This window comes from Erinaceus europaeus, chromosome 16 (genome assembly GCF_950295315.1).
Source record: "Erinaceus europaeus chromosome 16, mEriEur2.1, whole genome shotgun sequence".
Taxonomy (NCBI): Eukaryota; Metazoa; Chordata; class Mammalia; order Eulipotyphla; family Erinaceidae; genus Erinaceus; species Erinaceus europaeus.
Genome location: NC_080177.1, coordinates 55,941,533 through 55,958,014, shown reverse-complemented (window position 1 = coordinate 55,958,014; position 16,482 = coordinate 55,941,533). Strand labels below are relative to the sequence as shown.

At 41.0% G+C, this 16,482-nt stretch overlaps 1 non-coding gene across 1 annotated transcript; it reads right to left on the bottom strand.

The window, feature by feature from the left end:
* Window positions 1-1,577: 1,577 nt before the first annotated feature.
* LOC132533550 (small nucleolar RNA U3) lies at window positions 1,578-1,791 on the bottom strand. Its single transcript, XR_009545421.1, has one exon. It is a non-coding gene; the product is annotated as a small nucleolar RNA U3 (small nucleolar RNA).
* Window positions 1,792-16,482: the final 14,691 nt, after the last annotated feature.

The window sequence follows — 16,482 nt, the reverse complement described above, 5'->3', positions numbered from 1 at the left end:
AGACTCCATCAAAAGATCGAATATAAGAGTGATCGGTATATCTGAAGGGGAGGACAAGGCCAAAGGCCCAGAATCCATTTTCAGAGCAACTTTAGCTGAGAACTTCCCTCACTTAGAAAACCATAAGAACAGGGAGTCGGGCCAAAGCGCAGCAGGTTAAGCGCAGGTGGTATGGTACAAAGCGAAGGACCGGCGTAAGGATCCCGGTTTGAGCCCTGGCTCCCCACCTGCAGGGGAGTCACTTCACAAGCGGTGAAGCAGGTCTACAGGTGTCTATCTTTATCTCCCGCTCTCTGTCTTCCCCTCCTCTCTCCATTTCTCTCTGTCGTATCCAACACCTCCCACCTTCTGCACCCCAGAATGACCCTGGGTCCATGCTCCCAGAGAGATAAAGAATAGGAAAGCTTCCAATAGAGGGGATGGGATATGAGACTCTGGTGGTGGGAAATGTGTGCAATTTCACACCTCTTATTATATGGTTTTGTTGATATTTTCTATTTTTGTTTTATAAATAAATTAAATTTTTAAAAAATAAAAGAAAAAATAGAGGCAGGACCATAGGAAAAAATTGCAAATATATATAACTAGAGATAGATAGCTATCTAAATAAGAGTCAATCTATATCTGTAACCTTGGGAGAACTGCTGTAGTTTCTAATGGAGGGAATGGTGATACAAAATTTTGGTTGTGGTAATGGTTGTAGAATTGTACCCATGTTATCTCATAATTGTGTAAATCAATAATAAATCAATAATAAAATTTTTAAAAAAGGTCCCCCGAAATTCCTAACATCTACCTCGTACTTAAACATGTAGAGAAGTGAGCCAAGCTGTGGCACACATTAAGCGCAATCATTGCCATGTACAAGGACCTGGGCTCAAGTCCCCACTCCCCACTGACTGTGAAGCAAGTACTGTGGGTATCTACCTTTCTCTCTCTTTCTATATTGCCCTCCTCTCTCATTTTCTCTCAATCCTATCAAATAAAGGAAAAAAAAAAAACATGGCCATAGGAAGCAGTGGATTCGTTGTGCAGAAACTCCACCCCAACAATAACTCTTGTGGCAACAGAAAAAAAAAATGTAGAGGAAACGAACTCATGTCTTGTGGTCTGTGAGACAGCACAATGAATAAGACATCAGACTCTCAAACAGGAGGTCCCCTGCAGTTCAATTCCTGTCAGTACATGTGATATCTGGGTCTTTCTCTCTCTCTTCCTATCTTTCTCATTAACAAATGAATAAAACATTTTTAAAAAGAAATCATGTCTTTATTTGCCGGATTCTCTACTCACTTTGGGGTGGACACAACTGAGGCACTACTAGATAAATACAAGGCTTGCTCCTAAGAGTCTAGTTTTCTAATAAAACATGAGACTCTCTCCAACTCTTTTATTTTGCATTATTTCATGAGTTTTAAAAGCAGAATGTCCTTAGGAACTGGCCTTTCTCACATACACACATGACTACTCATTCTCAACAGAGAAGAAAATTACTCTAAAATTCAGATGCAGTATAAAAGGCAGTGTGTATATACAGAGTGACTTAGATGTAGTCATCTTTTTTTTTTTTAATGGAAACCACTCAGAGCACACCCTCTCCCTCTCCCCTCCCTTAAGAGAGGCAAGAACGATCATCAAAGGCCAAAGACTGATGCAGAAGCAACACTGAGGGCCAACTTCATGCTCATGAGAAGGTGCTCTGTATCATCGTCATGGTTTCGGGTGCTCTACACAATCAGAGGAACTTCTCTAGTAACAAACTATAGAAATGATCCCTGAAAGTATAGTCTTGAGATGTAGTCATCTTTGACTTCACACCTAACTCAAACCTCATCTCTCCTATAACGTGTTCCTAGTTGCCTCCCTAACAGCAACAGCCTCACTTGCCTCCTTCCAAGTGCCCCATACTCCTTTTTTTTTTTTTTTTTTTTTTGCCTCCAAGGTTATCACTGGGGCTTGGTGCCTGTACTACGAATCCACTGCTCCTAGTGGTCATCTGTTTTCCATTGTTGTTGTTGATGTTATTGTTGTTGCTGCTGTTGGATAAGACAGAGTGAAACTGAGAGAGGAGGGGAAGACAGAGAGAGAGAGAGAGAAAGATAGACACCTGCAGACCTCCCCTGTAGGTAGGGAACCGGGGGCTTGAACCGGGATCCTTATGCTTCTTTCACACTATGTGTGCTTAAGCTGGTGCACTATCGCCCATCCCACCCCCTTACTCCTTTTATGAGTTCCCCTTACCTCTTGCCTATGTTTATTATGTAATGCCATTGCTGTATGCTCTGTAGCAACCTGCTTGACCCTTAGAACTAGATGCTTACAAAGGAATTATTTAGTAAAAGAGAGCATGTCCTTGGGAAGTTTGCATTTTTCCCCAGGGCATCTGAAAGGTGACAGAACTATGAACCTAGACTCTAAATTGTGAAAGAAGATCTTGCTAGTATAGCCAACTGGCCATGGGCTTCAAGGGACGGGATGGAGCAGGCCATAACACAGGTCATCTGTCCAGCTGAAAGCATCCTCAGAGGTGCTGACATTATGCTGGAAAGGCATTTCCCTTTGGCAATTGCTTCCTTCCAGACATGCCTCAGGCTCTTCCTTTCTCACCACGTTTCTCCTTTAGAGACAACTAATACTGATTTTTACTGAATTTCACCTGGACAGAAAAGTCAAGGCTTAAGAGACTGTACATTAGGCTGGGAGTATGGATTGACCAGTCAATGCCTATTTTCAGTGGGGAAGCAATTACAGGAGCCAGACTTTCCACCTTCTGCACCCCATAATGACCTTGGGTCCATACTCCCAGAGGGATAAAGACTAGGAAAGCTATCAGGGAGGGGATGGGATACGGAGGTCTGGTGGTGGGAATTGTGTGAAGTAGTACCCCTTATCCTGTGGTTTTGTCAATGTTTCCTTTTTATAAATAAAAAAAGATTTAAAAAGAGAGAGACTGTACATTTACTTTAGCGGCAGAAAAAAAAAAAGCCGTGTCCCAAGTTGTCTTTTCAGGTTCCTTGGTTAAGGGGGGGGGTGACTGAGCTAAGAACAAGGCTTCCCCTAAATGAAAAACAGACCAACACTACCCTCTTGTGGCCATACATAAGCACTTTGCATTTCAGTTGGTTTCACCCCAAGAAATAGATCAGAACGTGGCAGTAAGAAAGACATATCAAATTATCAGGTGAAATGGGGTTTGAGGGCCCAGTGTCCTGTAAGGGATGAAGGTGACATGTTGGTGGAGGGTGGGGTGTGCTGACACCCAACATGGGGACTTACGAGGCTGCACACTCATGGCAACAGTCTTGATCATCATCAGTTCCCTAAGAAAAGTGATTTAATTAAAAAAAGAATATTTATTAACTGGACAATTTTCTTTACTTTTTTAAATATTTATTTATTCCTTTTTTTGCCCTTATTTTATTGATGTCATTGTTGTTGGATAGGATAGACAGAAATGGAGAGAGGAGGGGGTGACAGAGAGGGGGAGAGAAAGATAGACATCTTCAGACCTGCTTCACCGCCTGTGAAGCGACTCCCCTGCAGGTGAGGAGCTGGGGGCTTGAACCGGGATCCTTACACCGGTCCTCGTGTTTCGCACCACTTGCGCTTAACCCTCTGCACCACCACCCAACTCCCTCTCTTTATTTTTTAAATGTACTATATTTATTTATTGGATAGAGACAGCCATAAATTGAGAAGGAAGAGGAAGATAGACGGAGAGAAACAGATACCTGCAGCACTGCTTTACCACTCCCAAAGCTTGCTCCCTGTAGGTGGGAAGCGGGCGGCTTGAACGCGGCCCCTGAAAATTTTTCTTTATAAGCTCAAATAAGTCTAATTAGTATTAATTGTTTCCTCTACTCATTTACTTAGCAGTTATTGAACATCATCTTCAGGTCAAGAAGTACAGGAGTGATAACAATGAAAGAAACAGACAAAACTCTGTGCCTACATTATAATAGGCAGCAGATGATAAAGAATTTAAATCCAGAGAAAATTAGGTAGTGGAAGAAGCAGCAGCAGTAAAACACTCACAGAGAAGGTGACATTATAATAATAAAGACCTGAGTGAAATGAAGGAGCAGTTAGGGAGACAGCAAGTTCATGGCCTTGAAGTTGGTGTATGCCTTTCTTTGCTTATTTCCTCCATCACCTCCATCATAGTTCCTTCGTTGGATTCACTTTAGTGAAATCCTCCTACTGAATTTGGTTTCCTGCCAGGACTACCCATTATTCAGGACTCTCCTTAAACTGAAGAGTTTGAGTATTTAGGTGACTCCAAGTCTTGACGTCTTAGTTACTTGGTTATTTTGGGCCAGAACATATTTTTTCACACATTCCTATCTCCAATCAAATAATTCCTCATAAAGTCATGGAAATCCTAGGCTCTCTCTCCAGTTGCTCAGTCCTGCCCAATGATGCACTCTTAGACAGATAAGGGGCCATCTCAACATTCCAGGCTGGACAGAGATGTCAGTTTGAGGAAAATATATGTGGTAGTACTCACTTGCAGACAGAGACTCAGTGACTGGAACCATTAGTTTAAAGCCTTGAAGTTGTTCTGGAAATTCACATTACAGAAGTACTGGGGCCATTATTGCTACCAAAAAAAAAAAACCTGTCTCCAAACAGGAATCTGCCTCCAGAAAGGTCTAGGTGAAATTCCTAAATCCAGGAAGCAGAAAAGGGCTCATCTTTAAATGAAAGGTGTTGTGCTGGGCACCAGATCTGCAATGACAGGGAACTTGTCGCTTCAAAGCATCCATGAGAGACTCGCAGATTAGTAGTGCACACTTAGTTGAGCGCACATGTTACAATGGATAAGAACCTGTGCTCAAGTTTCTGGTCCCCAGCTGCAGGAGGAAGCTTCATGAGTGGTAAAGCAGTGCTGCATATGTCTCTCTTTCTCTCTCCCTCTGTATCTACCCCTTTCATCTCACTTTCTTTGTGTCTCTGCCCAATGAGTAAGTAAATAAATAAAATTAAAAACACCTGTTAAAAATAAATGAAATATCTTTTAAAAAACAATATAAAGAACCTTTAGCAACAAAAGGTATGTCGTGCATATTCAATCAGCATAAGTTTCTATTTCTTTATAGTAAAATTTGCCTTCAACTAGTAGACCATCTTCATTCTTATAAAGAAAAAATTATTGTCTCTTTTACATTTCAGTCAAAAGACTGACGAGCCTACTGTTCTTGAAGTGAATTTTCCCAAGTCCTTATAAAACTGTCACATGAAGAATACAGGTCCAAGACGGATTCAGAGGACCTAGTGGGGGTTGTATTGTTATATGGGAACCTGGGGAATGTTATGCATGTACAAACTATTGTACTTACTGTTGAATGTAAAACATTAATTCCTCAATAAAAAAAAATAGTAAAAAAAAATTTAAAAATAAAAAGAGATGCCTCCCTCAGTGTTCTGTCCGGAGAACATAAGCCTGATTGCAGTATTCTGGGAGTGAAAAGGTAGCAGAGAGCTGCGCTGAGGAGAGAGGTGTCTCTCATTTCTGTGGGCAGTCTTATTAGCATTTAGAAAAATGATGAACTTATTTTAGTCACTTACTGTCTGGAATCTCTGTGTTGACTTCAATCTCTTTGATTCAAGTTATCCAGAAAAATAAATCTCTTTTCTACCTCTACCCTCCCTCTCAATTACTTTCTGTATCCAATATAATATATAAAGTAAAAAATTAAAAAAAAATTTATAAAAAAAAACTGTCACATGACATAACAAGACTTCTGGTTTTTGTATTAGCTTACTTATACTTCCTTCCTGGACACTAATGAGCTGAACAGAGTGCTACAGACAATGTCTGACAAGCAAAGTATAGTCGCTCTATCCTCTTATTCTGAACACTATGTCTTTATTAATGCTTGCTAAAATTTCATTAGCCATTTTTGACAGCTATTTCACACAAATATATGAATTTGGAGTCAACCAACAGTCCTAATCCTTTTAAACATAATTTATCTTCTATGTAGTACTTGTGCAAATTAAAAAATAATTAATTAACTGTTGTGAAATAGAATAACATTTATGCAAAAAAACTTTCATGCCAGAGTCTATGAGGTCCTAGGTTCAATCCCTAGCACCACCATAAACCAGAGCTGAGCAGTGCTTTGGTGAAAAAATAAGTAAATAATATTAGTGTTGTTTTGATTGTTCTATTTAAACTTCAATAAACTGTTGTTTTGGATGTTTAATTTTAGTTTGTTGCAATCATTCAAGACTCTATGAAGGATTAGTTAGCTAGTTAGTGACTAGAGATAACTAGTGGAGGACTAACTGCTAAACTTTGAATACAGAGAGAGTTGGGTGTGAGGCTTCCTTTGACATTGTACTAGTTGTTTCCTTTGACATTCTACTAGTTGTTGAAAGCAGTTACTAACACTCTGTCATGAAAGAGTGTTAACAATAGCTACAAGTTCTGAAGTGGGGTTTCTTTGGGTCTGAAGGTCTGAAATCAAGTAAATGAATTGTGTACTTTCTTATCTTCTTGCCTATCTTAAAACAATTAAGTTTTAATTACCTGGTAAGTATCTGAACTATCCTTTTGATCATACTAAAGATAGTTCCCTTGATTGAGAATGCTGATGTGAAACAGGATTCTTATTTACTAACATTATATCCCATGCTCTAAGCAGTATCCTATCCCTTTCATCTCTCTTTGTTCCAAACACAGCACTAAAAGGGCCTTAAAGACTTGCATTTACATTATCTTTTTGCAAGCTCCAGTGTTGTCTAAACACACACACACACACACACACACACACACACACACACACACACACGAACACTGAATAAGAAATCAAGTCTGGGGGACTGGTTCCAGTCCTTTTGATATTTATCTGATTTCTATATGAACTGTATATCCTTTCTAGGTCTGAGATCATTCTTTGATTTTATGAATTAGTCTATTTATGTTCTTGTGTGAGAAACAAACCTTTCTGACCTTCTCCAAGCCTGTGAATTTTTAGCCCTTCCAGCAGCCTTAGCTTTTCCTTGGCATGGACTGACTCTCTCCCTCTCTCTCTCTCTCTCTCTCTCTCTCTCTCTCATCTTCTGGAGCTTGGTAGTACTTCATCACTTTTGTCATGAGCTTCAGAGAGTGATGCTCCTATGTTTTCATCAGAAGAAATAATTGTGTGTGCTAAGAATCAGTTAAGAAGATCAGTTGAACTGGATGGCTTTGCACACATGTATCTCAGATAGAGAAATGAAGCACATGAATAACAAGGTCAAACTGCCAAATGTCTCTAAGACTTTGTGAGAACTACAGTGATTATTGGGGGTGGGTAGAGTGTGGGCGGGGGCATGAAGAGAAACAACAAAACTTTGGTAGGGGGTGTAGTATGGTGGTGTGGATCTATACCCCAGTACTTTTATAATGTTATAAATCACCAGAGGAGGAGGGGAGAGGCAGGTGAGGAGGAGGAGAAAGAGCTTCACTTGAAAGGTTTATTTCCACAAACATGTATTGAGTTTCTCTCATGTGCCAGGTTCTACACAACAAATGAGCTGGACTACACAGGTGGTGGGAGGGAAACAACTCTAGAAACCAGCAGTTAATCACACTTTCAAGAACTCTCAATTGTGTGGTAGATCCTGACTCAAATCAAAGTTAGATGTAACTCCGAAGTGTCTCTGAGGGATAAATGCTGACCTAGTGGGAAATCATAAATAACAACAGCTGCAGCATTTATTGATCATCTACTGTATGGCAGACATTGTTCCAGATACTTCCTCCATTACAGTCTCCATTTCACAGTGTGATGAACTGCATGAGATTACATAGCCATAAAGGACAAAGCCAGGCTCACAGGCCATCTCCAGAGTCCCCTCAACACTTGTCTTTGAGGTTAAAATAAAGCCCTGTGTAAGTCACTTTTAAACCAAATACTATTTCTTCAAATTAAAAGAAGTACTGAATAAGTCATTGTGATCAGTTAATTTTCTATTATTTTCCTCTCTATGTAATTTGTTGACAGTTTCTCCAGAGATTGGAAGTTATTCAGTTCACTGTTTTAAATTTTACTTTGGATCTCCAGTCTAATGACTTCTATAAGAACTAAAAATATCTTTGTATATTTTGGTTATTAGTCTCTTGTCTGATATATGGCATGTGAAGATATTCTCCCATTCTGTGAGGGGTCTCTTTGTGTGATATCTGTATAAATGTTTTATTCAAGCACTATGAGTCATTTGTAAGACTGAAAGGTTATGGAGCAGGGTTTCACTGGGATGAAGCTGAAGAAATGTAGGCAGTCCTCACTTAGTGACCCAAGTTTGGTTCCTAAAACCCAGCTGATAAGCAAATTATTCAATAAACAAAAAGCCACCCCTTAAGTGATTTCAGGCATAATGACATGTTGGCATTGGCTTGTCAACCATGTTTAGATAGTTTATGTCATGTTTCTCAGGTCAGTCCTTTGAATCTTCAGTAGCCCATCAGATAAGAAGGCTGAAAAAGGGAGATTAGCCTGCCAAGGTGCTCCAGGGAGATCAGACTGGACTTACATCTGCCATCAACTTGTTCAAGGAATACCAAAGGAGACCATCTGGGACTGAAACAAGACAGGACAAGAACGACTATAGGAACCCACCAAATCACCGGTGAGTGCAAACACACGTGGCTGGTGACAGACAGGAGCCTAGGGAGAGATTAAGTGACTGGTAACAGTCCAGCGGTCTATCAGTTGAGACACTACCTCCAGTCTGTTCCACCAACAAGGGGACAGCTGAAGGGAGGAGAGGACTCCCCAGAGACTCACCAAGTGCAACTCTGAGTCTCCACTGCTACTGCCCTCAGAATCTGGAGCAGGGACACTGGGAGACAGAGATCTAACCAGGAAATTCAAGAGAAGACCTATACCTAGGTGGCATAGCTTCTTCTTCTTCTAGCATTTGACCTTCTTCTGTAGCCAGTCAACAGCGTCAGGTTGAGCCTGATGTAAAGTTTCGAGACCTCCTTTGAATCTGGAGAGGTGGCAGTCATTGACTATATGGGTCATAGTCTGTCTGTAGCCGCAGGGGCAGTTCAGGTCGTCTCTGGTTCCCCAGCGATGGAACATAGCGGCACACCGGCCATGGCCTGTTCGATAGTGATTGAGGAGGGCCCAATCATAACGTAGTAGGTCAAAGCTGGGTTGACGCTTGCAGGGGTCTGTGATGAGGTGTTTGTTCTTTACCTCAGCTGACTGCCAACTCTGTTTCCAAGAGTCTGGAACAGAGAAGTTCAGTGTAGGCGTAGGAGACCAGACTGGATGACGAGACATCAAGTGTTGAACAGGGTGGGCGAAGATATCCGCGTATATTGGCAGGTCCGGTCAAGCGTAGACGTGGGAAATGAACTTAGATGATGCCGCATCCTGACGAATATCTGGCGGGGCGATGTTGCTAAGAACTGGCAGCCATGGAACTGGGGTGGAATGGATGGTTCCAGAAATTATCCTCATGGAGGAATATAATTTGGGATTGACCAAGTGGACATGGGGGCTACGGAACCATACTGGGGCACAGTATTCTGCAGTGGAATAGCGTAATGCCAGAGATGATGATCGTAGTGTGGAAGCGCTCGTGCCCCATGAGGAGCTGGCCAGTCTTGCAATGATGTTATTCCTCGAGCCCACCTTTGCTGCAGTTTTTATGAGTTGTTCATGAAATGACAGAGTGCGATCGAGAGTAATGCCAAGATAGACTGGCTGGGCTTCATGCCGGATTCTAGTATCGTCAAGCTGCACATTAAGCTCACGCGAGGCCGAGGCATGGTGTAGATGGAAAACAGATGATACCGTTTTTGCAGTGCTAGGGATTAGTCGCCATTTTTTACAGTAATCAGATAACAGAGACATGTCTTTCGTGAGTGTTTCCTCAAGGATGTCGAACTTGGATGCCTGAATTGCACAGCAGATGTCATCAGCGTAGATGAACTTCCTTGAAGAAGTTTCTGGGAGGTCATTGATGTAAATATTAAATAGCGTAGGAGCCAGAACAGAGCCCTGGGGGAGGCCACTTGAGACAAGTCTCCATCTGCTAGACTTGTCATCCAGATGCACCCGGAATCTTCTGTTTTGGAGAAGAAACGATATAGTGTTGGCCACCCATGGAGACAGGCATCTTGAGATCTTGACTAGGAGACCACGGGGCCAGACCATGTCATAGGCTGCTGTGAGATCAACAAAGACAGCACCCGTCTTTAAATTCTTCTGGAATCCATTTTCAATGTAAGTTGAGAGGGCCAGGACTTGTTCGCAGGTAGATCTTCCTGGGCGGAAACCAACTTGGGCGGGTAATAGGAATTTCTCTGTAAGAGGAGAAATTCATGACAGAAGAAGCCTCTCAAGGAGTTTGTAACACACAGAGAGGAGAGAAATTGGTCTCTAGCTGGCGGCCAGTGTTGGGTCTTTCTTTGGTTTCAAAACTGCTATTATCTTCGCACGACGCCAAATTTTGGGCATAGATTCGGATTCCAAGATGTGGGACAGGAATGTAGTGAGCCACTTCTTTGCCACGGGGCCCAAGTTAAGAATGAGTTCTGGGGTGATGTTATCATAGCCAGCAGCCATTCCTGGTTTAACCCTCTTCAAAGCGTCTTCCAGTTCAGACAGTGTAAAGGGAGAGAGTTTTGGAGATGGACAAGATAAACGGAAGTGGGATGACCACTCACGGGAAATTTCTCTTTTCCAGACTGGGTCGATCTTAGCACGTCCAACTTGAGTTAGGTGACTGGCCACTGAGTTTGGAGATACGGGAGGATGGGAGACGGGAGGGGGTTGGCTACCAGCACCCAGACTATGAAGAAGCTTCCAGGCCTTCCTACTTGAGTGGGTGAAGTTCAGAATTTCCGTGAGTTGTTGCCAGCGGGCTTGGCGTGCTGCGTCCAGGGAGGCAATGAGATGGTCGGCCACATCTGGGTTGCCCGACTCATCATACTGCTTTAGTAGTTGCTCGCATTCAGCATCAAGACAAGGTGTATAGTTAGCACGTCTCCCACGAGGAATAGCTTGGGAAGCTGCTTTGAAGATGGCTTGGCGGAAGCGCCTGTAGGAATCTTCAGAGAGGATAGAGTTAATTGGAATTGCAGGAATAGATTTGTTGGTAAGATCACTGAACAGACGCCAGTTTGCTTTCTGAAAGTTCCATCTTAGTTTCTCCGAGCACAGAATCAGTGGGAGCTGGAGACCAATGTGGATGATAGCTGGGCAGTGATGACTGTGCGGGAAGTCCTTGAGAACTTGTCTCGTAGCGGGAAAGGCTTGGCCATTGACTGTGCTAATCCAGTACAGGTCGGGTGACAAGTCTTTATTCCATTTATCACTGTGAAAAGAGCCTGGCTGTTTGGGATCGTATAATAGGGAGAGGTCATTCGCTGAAGCCCAGTCGGCTAAGATAGAGCCGTCAGCACGAGTGGAGGAATATCCCCAGTCTTGGTGATGACTATTAAAGTCTCCAACGTAAATGGCTGGGTGATTCGGGCTAGGCAGAACCTCATTATCCCATGAGGCACTGGGAGGCTTATATACGTTGACGAGCTGAATAGTTCCAATAGTAATGGAGTCGTAGAAGGTCGAAGAGGCCATATGGTAAACGTCCGCAAGATATGATTTGGCATAGATGGCTCAGCCATGTTTAGGATGGAGATTATAGCATATTAAATCGAATCCACTGATGGTGAATCAAGCAGCTTCATCGACTGCTATATGTGTTTCTTGTAGGCAAATGACATCTGCCTGATGCTGTATTGCCAATTGACCAATAAGAATGTGTTTGGCAAAGGACAGCCCCTCAACATTAAGTTGGAGGACTCGAAGAGCAGGACCAACAGCTTGAAAACTGTCAGGAGCTGCTTGTTGCTGGCTTTGAAAGATACTGGGATCCATGTGGATTCAGTCAGCTAGGAAGGATTGTCAGTTTCCCCAATGAATGGGTACTCATGGGATACACCACGGGCAGGTCGATCCAATGCATAGCTGTGGGGTTGTGAATGTCTCTTTGCATAACCACCAGACTATCTCTGCCACACGCTGCCTTATCTCTTGATTAGGAGTCAGTGATTAAGTTAAGAAGCCTACTTATAGTTAGAAGCCCTCAGGCTCCCATAGCCTACAGAGGAAAAAAAAAAAAAGGCTTTTAAATCACTGAGCTCCAACTCAGGGATTAAAATACTATTGAAACAACTGTTAACTTCCACCACTGTGAACCCTTTAATTACCTTACTTAGACACAAGTCAATCCAGGAAATAGTGATCAGTAATTTGAAAAGTACTAAGAGAGGGAACTCATAACATAATATATAAAATGGGTAAACCAACAAGAAGAAATACTGGAGAAAATAACCAGGACAAGAGTCCAGCTAAAAGCCCCCCAAAGGGTGAAGCACAAAATAACGAGTTCAACATCCAAACATTAGCTAAGGAAATAATCACAGGAGTAAGTAAAGAGTTTGAAAGAATTGTAATCAGAAATACAGGAACAACAAATGAGACTCTGGAAGAAAACACTATCTCAAGGTTATTAGAGCGCTGAAAGCTGAAATCGCTGAGCTAAGAACACAACTAGTTGAACAAGCTAAAACAGTATCAGAACAGGGTAACAAAATAAATGAATTCCAGAAATCAGTAGAGGGCAGAGAGAATAGAATCAGTGAGGCTGAAGACAGAATTGGCAAGATCAAGGATGAATTAGAGACAACTAAAAAAGAAGTAAGAGATCTCAAAAAGAGATTAAGAGATGCTGAAAACAACAACAGAGACCTATGGGATGACTTCAAAAGAAACAATATACGCATTATTGGCTTACCAGAGGAAGAAAGAGAGGGAAAGGAAGAAAGCATTCTTCAGGCCATAAGAGCTGAAAACTTCTCTAGTCTAGACAACATCAAAGACATAAAGATTCAAGAAGCCCAGAGGGTCCCAACCAGAATTAACCCAGATTTAAAGACACCAAGACACATCATACTTAGAATGGAAAGGAATAAGGATAAAGAAAGGATCCTGATGGCTGCAAGAGAAAAACAAAGAGTCACCTACAGAGGAAAACCCATAAGATTAGCAGCAGACTTCTCCACATGAACACTACAGGCCAGAAGAGAACGGCAAGATTTCTATCAAGTGCTCAATGAGAAAGGCTTTCAATCAAGAATACTATATCCTGCTAGACTGTCATTCAGACTAGATGGAAGAATCAAAACCTTCTCAGACAAGAAATAGTTGAAGGAATCAATTATCACCAAGCCTGCCCTGAAAGAAGTTCTGAAAGGTCTTCTATAAACAGTCAGACCATCATAAATAGGACATATATCAGAACACTCTAAAACTCTACAAGAATGGCGTTAAAATATCTTCAATCTTTGATATCAATAAATGTCAATGGCCTGAATTCACCTATTAAAAGACACAGAGTAGGAAGATGGATCAGAAAATACAACCCAACAATATGCTGTCTACAGGAAACCCACATAACTCAATAAGACAAACACAGACTTAAAGTGAAAGGATGGAAAACTATCATACAAGCCAATGGCCCACAAAAAAAGGCAGGAACAGCTATTCTCATATCTGACACAATAGACTTTAAAATAGATAAGATTAAAAAAGATAGGAATGGACACTACTTAATGCTCAGAAGATCAGTCAATCAAGAGGACTTAACAATTATTAACATCTATGCACCCAATGAGAAGTCATCTAAATACATCAAACCTCTACTGAAAGAGCTACAGCAATATATTAACAGCAACACAGTCATAGTAGGGGACTTCAACACCCCACTCTCTCAACTTGACAGATCATCCAGGCAGAAAATCAATAAAGACATAAGGGAGCTAAATGAAAAGATAGATAACTAGAACTGTTGGACATTTTCAGAGTCATTCATCCCAAGAAACTGGAATACACATTTTACTCAAATCCACATGGGTCATTCTCAAGGATAGACCACATGTTAGGCCACAAAGACAGCATCAGCAAATTTAAGAGCATTGAAATCATCCCAAGCATCTTCTCAGACCACAGTGGAATTAAACTAACACTTAACAATCAACATAAGATTAGTGATAGTCCCAAAATGTGGAAGCTCAACAGTACACTTCTTAACAAGTCTGGGTCAAAGAGGAAATCAAGGAAGAAATCAAAATGTTTCGAGACTTCAATAAAAATGAAGACACAAGCGATCAAAATATTTGGGACACAGCAAAGGCAGTACTGAGAGGGAAGTTCATAGCTATACAAGCACACATTAGGAAAAAAGAAAAAGCACAAATAAACAGCCTGATTGCACACCTTAAATACCTAGAAGAAGAAGAACAAAGGAACCCTAAAGCAACCAGAAGGACAGAAATCACTGAAGTTAGGGCAGAAATAAATAACACTGAGAATAAGAAAACCATACAAAAGATCAACAAAGTAAATGTTGGTTCTTCGAAAGATTGAACAAAATCGACAAACCTTTAGCCAGACTCATAAAACAAAAAAAGGAGAAGAACCAAATAAATCGGATACTAAATGAAAGAGGAGATATCACAACAGACACCGCATAAATTCAACATATCATGCGAGGCTTCCATGAACAACTATATGCCACCAAGCTAGAGAACCTGGAAGAAATGGACGATTTCCTAGATACCTACCAACTTCCAAAACTAAGTAAAGAGGAAGTGGATAACATGAACAGGCCCATCACAGCTAATGAAATTGAAACAGTTATCAAAAATCTTCCCAAAAACGAAAGTCCTGGACCAGATGGTTTTACAAATGAATTCTAAAAAACCTTCAAAGAAGAACTAATACCTCTACTTTTAAAAGTCTTCCAGAAGATTGAAGACACTGGAATACTCCTTACCAGCTTTTATGAAGCTAACATCACTCTGATACCAAAAGCAGACAGGGACACAACCAAAAAAGAAAACTACAGACAAATATCTCTGATGAACATAGATGCTAAAACACTGAACAAAATTCTAGCCAACCGGATACAGCAGTATATTCAAAAGATTGTTCATCATGACCAAGTGGGGTTTATCCCAGGCATGCAAGGTTGGTTTAATATACGTAAATCAATCAATGTGATCCACCACATCAACAAAAGCAAGACCAAAAACCACATGGTCATATCAATAGATGCAGAGAAAGCCTTTGACAAAATCCAACATCCCTTTATGATCAAAACACTACAAAAAATGGGAACAGATGGAAAATTCCTGAAGATAGTGGAGTCTATATATAGCAAACCTATATCCAACATCAATGGTGAAAAAATTGGAAGCATTTCCCCTCAGATCAGGTACTAGACAGGGCTGCCCAATATCACCATTACTATTCAACATAGTGTTGGAAGTTCTTGCCATAGCAATCAGGCAGGAGCAAGGAATTAAAGGCATACAGATTGGAAGAGAAGAAGTCAAACTCTCCCTATTTGCAGATGACATGATAGTATACACAGAAAAACCTAAGGAATCCAGCAAGAAGCTTTTGGAAATCATCAGGCAATACAGTAAGGTGTCAGGCTATAAAAAAGATCTGTGTACACATATGTTCTTGGCAGCACAATTTGTAATAGCCAAAACCTGGAAGCAACCCAGGTGTCCAACAACAGATGAGTGGCTGAACAAGTTGTGGTATATATACACAGTGGAATACTACTCAGCTATTAAAAATGGTGACTTCACCGTTTTCAGCCGATCTTGGATGGACCTTGAAAAAATCATGTTGAGTGAAATAAGTCAGAAACAGAAGGATGAATATGGGATGATCTCACTCTCAGGCCGAAGTTGAAATACAAGATCAGAAAAGAAAACACAAGTAGAACCTGAAATGGAATTGGCGTATCGCACCAAAGTAAAAGACTCTGGGGTGGGTGGGTGGGGAGAATACAGGTCCAAGAAGGATTCAGAGGACCTAGTGGGGATTTTAGTGTTATATGGGAAACTGGGGAATGTTATGCATGTACAAACTATTGTACTTACTGTTGAATGTAAAACATTAATTCCCCAATTAAAAAAAAAGAGAAAAAAAATAAATTAGAGAGAAAAAAAAAAGAATAGGGGAGTTTCCAATGGAGAGGGTGGGATATGTAACTCTGGTGGTGGGAACTGTGTGGCATTGTACCCCTGTTATCTTACAGTCTTGTTAATCATTATTAAATAATTAAATAATTTTAAAAAGAAAAAAAATGGCTGCTGGAACAATGGATTCATAGTGCCAGCACGGAGCCCCAGGAAGAACCCTATAGGGAAAAAATTGTAACATTATTTAGTGTGCCATAAAATAGCTCACTGGGTTTATCCTGTGATACCTAACGAATATACCATATTATTGGGAGAAACTCTGGTACTGGTGTATGTGACTGTGTATCTCTTTCTCTGAAATATAAAGAATTAAAAAGTCAGCCCTCAAGTAGGAAATAATGTATATGGAAGTCCCACAAAACAAAAACTCCACTAGTTAGCAAAGAGAAAAGGAAAAAATAAATGGTAGGTCT